General features: G+C 45.5%; 1 pseudogene; it reads right to left on the bottom strand.

The window, feature by feature from the left end:
• Positions 1-568: 568 nt before the first annotated feature.
• LOC121464540 lies at positions 569-1,490 on the bottom strand (annotated as a pseudogene).
• Between the last annotated feature and the right edge of the window lie 2,447 nt (positions 1,491-3,937).

Genomic DNA, 3,937 nt, shown 5'->3' with positions numbered 1-3,937 from the left:
TCAGTGCAGCCAGGCCTGGGGTCATCTCCCAGGTCATGTCGTTGGAGGTGAGATTCTGTTCCTTCCTTGCTCTCTGGGTCCCTCCAGTATGGTAGCGTGGTTCTCTGGGTGCACCAGCCCGGAAGGCAGGAGAGAAACATCAGTGATTATCTTTTTAGTAATTCTTAAACTTGATCATATGCGAAGATCACCTGGAAGCCTTACTAAAACAGGTTCATGGTTGCCCCAGGAAATCTGAAGCAGCGAACTCAGATGACTTGTGGCTGCCAGGACCAGGCGGTGCCTGAGACAAAATGAGAAACGTCGGCACTATCTGTTCTGTCTTCACTTAAGATGGACGTCTGCTTATCACGGCTTGTTTAAAACTAACTTTCAAAAGTTCAGTCAGAGGACAACTTGCAGGTGCCCTTCTTCCACCAGGGGGTACCAGGGACTGAACTCAGGTTTTCAGGCTTGGTGGCAGGAGCCTTTGCCCACGGAGCCATCTCGCCTACTGTAAACTTCCCACCCCCATTCACTAAGTTTTTTAGATTTAAGGGCAGAACATTTATTTGTTCTTCTTAAAGACTTAGTTTTGACTGGACTCAGAAGCAGAAGCTCTCAGTGAAGATGGCCTATGTCTCTTGGCAGTCTGTTCTGGGTGTTTTCCCTTTGGCTTCCTTCATTCTTTAGGCCAAAAGTTTAGCATATTCTGCAACCTCCTTGTTTTTTTTAGCTCATTGTTTCTTCAGAACAAAATGTAGGCGTTTGTGTTGCAGGACACGTAGAATAACAAGACGCTGACTCATGGGTGCTCTGGTCCTGGGCTTCTTGCCTTCTTGGTTTCAGGGCTTTCTGACAGCATCTCGGTGGACGTCATCTCCTTTAGAGAGACGGAAAGGCTTTCAGATGCTGCTAGCTCCTTTGGGCCCCCAACTGCTGAGGCACAGTGGCATCTGTTAGCCCGGGAATATCCTTCATTTTTACAATAACCAGGTGGAGAACACTCAGATTGGCATCCACGGTACACTCACAAGCAGACCTACAATTTTCCCCATTCCCTTGGTTTATAACAGTGGTTCTCAACCCGTGGGTCGCGACCCCTTTGGGTTGTATATTAGATGCTTAAAATACAATTCAAACAGTAGCAAAATTACAGCTAGAGTAGCAATGAAAATCATTTTATGGTTGGGGGTCACCACAGCATTAGGAACTGTATTAAACGGTCTCAGCCTTAGGAAGGTAGAGAACCACTGGTCTAGAAGGAGAATGCTTGTACTCTGTAGCAGGTGCACTCTGCCGTGTGTCAAGACTCCTGCTTCATGGGGAAACCTTGTTTGTTATCCCCACCACTGATTCTGACCACGGGAACCTTCCACTCTTCACCGAGAGCATCGGCAGCTACTTTCATGGCCTTGTGCTTCTCATAGAAAGAGCGACCTTTGCGTTCATCATCCACTTCAACGAGCTGCTTGTAGCCTGTGGCTGGGGCGGAGATAATTCAGCTTCATCTTGACATGGCTGAACGCCACAAGAAAGAGTACCTGTTAATTTTCTGTTTAATGTTTTATTAAAACAATCATGTTGATATTAGAGGTTTTCGACAGCCCCTGAATTTAGTGTACAAAGTGAATGGCACATTTATGTCCCCCTGATTCCCAGCCATCACTCTATTTGGGAGACAGGCCATAACCGCTTCTGTTTCTTCTTGAGATGAAACCGTCCTAACCTTTTCTGATTTCAATCAACAAGAAAATGCAGGCTTGGATGAGATGAAGCAGACACTGGCCAATTGTTCTGAGGCTTTTAGATGTCAAGGAACCGTCTGCTTTGATCTCTGAGGCTGAACCAAGCTGCCTACAAGCCACCTGCTGGACTTGGCCTACAGACAGGTGTCCTCAAATTTTTCCTGCTTGTAATAAAAGGGTCCAAGTGCATTCTGAACCTCACCCTTATACCCATGGAGAAACGTAGCTACCACCCCTCATGACAGAAGCCTTTCTTTACAGGAAATGGAGACCATCATAGAAAACCTCCATGGGATACAATGCAGAGATCAATGGGTCATGGGAAGTCCAGACCTAACGGATACATGTACATCAAAGCTCCTGCATTTATGGACACTGGCAAAGGGTGGAGAAAGAGCCAGAATACTGGGATCTTATGGGAAAGGTCTATCTTAGAAATGGCTGTATAAACTAAACTGGCACAATGACAATCAATAGATAAGCTAACAGAGAAGGAGAAAATTCTCATTAGGTTCCACCCCCTAGACAAAGAACTACAAGTAACTAACCACTGCTGAGAGGAGAATTAGCCTCTTCCAGGGATGAGGCCCCACTTGGCTATCTAATACAAAGTAGTCAACCCTGAAACCACAAACACACAAACAACAAACATCGACTCAGCAGATTGTAGTTCTATTTTGTGAATATTTTATATGTATATAAAAATAACAAAAGAAAAAATAGTTACCAATTTGAGAGTAGGGGGCATAAAAGGAGTTGGAAGGAAGACATGGGAGGAGGTGAAGGGAGGAGAGGGAAAGGGACAGTGATGTAATTACATTTCAATTAAAAGTGTGTAAAAAGGGTTTAAATACCCTGAGGGAACAGAGCTCATGGTGACATCATCTAGGAGTTCTGGAGACACAGAAGGGATTCTGCAGCTCTGAAATTACTGTGCAGAACAAAGCAACCATTTATTACTGGGCGGGAAAACAAAGTCCTTACATTTTGCGGCCGTCCACCTGGAGTGTCATGCAAGGATTTGATGCTTGGAACGACATGGCAAATATCCTATCTCGACTCCACCTATAATACAGCCTTAAAAGGTCAACAAAATCCAAAACTTTAAAATGTCTGGCAATTTTTAAATTTGTGGCAGAGTCTCATGTAGCCCAGGCTGGCTTTGAACCCACTCAGTAGCCACGAATGAATGCCTCTGAACTTCTGGTTCTCCTGCCTCCAACCTTCCAAACGTCGGGACTCTAGGACTGAGCCCCACACCAGTTTACACAGGGCTGAGGGTTGAGCTCAGGGCTTCATACATGCTGGGCAAGCATCCTACCCATTGAGCTGTATCCCTAGCCCTGTAGCCCCAGTGTCTACTACATGCTAATTCTCAGTTGGTTACCGGATGCCCGTGGATGTAGATAGACTTCCCAGAACACTCTTGTTAAGTGAGAAGTCGTCTTTGTTATACAGCCTGTTTGTTGTTGCTGTTGTTTGTTTGTTTCCCCCATACACTTGGTTGGTGTAGATGAGAGGACAGCAGGGACCCAGCACAGGTAACTAGCACCAGGCCAGAGCCTCCCTTCCGAAAGAGCCAATGATAGACTGTGATGGCATGAAAAAGATGAAAAAGAACTCTAATTTGATAATCTTAAATAAATGTTGTTGTTTGAACAAAATGTCTCCGATAGGCTCATGTGTTTGAAGAGTTGGTTCTCAACTACTGTTGCTTGTGTGGAAGGTTGTGAAAGCTTTTGGGCAGTAGAGTTGTTCAGGAAGTAGGTTAGGAAGTGGGTCACTGGAAGCCGGCCATAGGCCATAATGGTGTTATAGCCTGCTCCCCACCTCTTGTGTTCAGTTTTGTGAATGAGGAGGCTTTGGGACCAGCTGCTGCTCATACCTACAGCCCTGCCTTCCCTGTTGTGATGACTGTCCCCTAGACGTGTGGGTAGCCCTCCCTTCCCTGTCATAATGGCTGTACTCTAAAAGTGTGAGCCAATATAAAACCGGCCTTAGGTTGCTTCTGACCAGGTACTTGGTCAAAGTAATGAGCAAATCAACTGGTGGGCTGTTTGAAAAGACCGGATGAAGTAGGGAGGAGGGCACGGGTGATACAGAAGGAGTTGGAGAAAGAAAGTGGGAATGGGAATAATCAAAACCCATTGTAGATGTGTATAAAACTCGCAACGAATAAAAATTTAAAAAGAAAGAAAAGCAGGGCTGGG

This window comes from Microtus oregoni, unplaced genomic scaffold (genome assembly GCF_018167655.1).
Source record: "Microtus oregoni isolate MIOR12 unplaced genomic scaffold, Mior012 000028F_ref0000031, whole genome shotgun sequence".
NCBI classification, from domain to species: domain Eukaryota; kingdom Metazoa; phylum Chordata; class Mammalia; order Rodentia; family Cricetidae; genus Microtus; species Microtus oregoni.
This window is presented reverse-complemented; position numbering and strand designations above follow the sequence as displayed.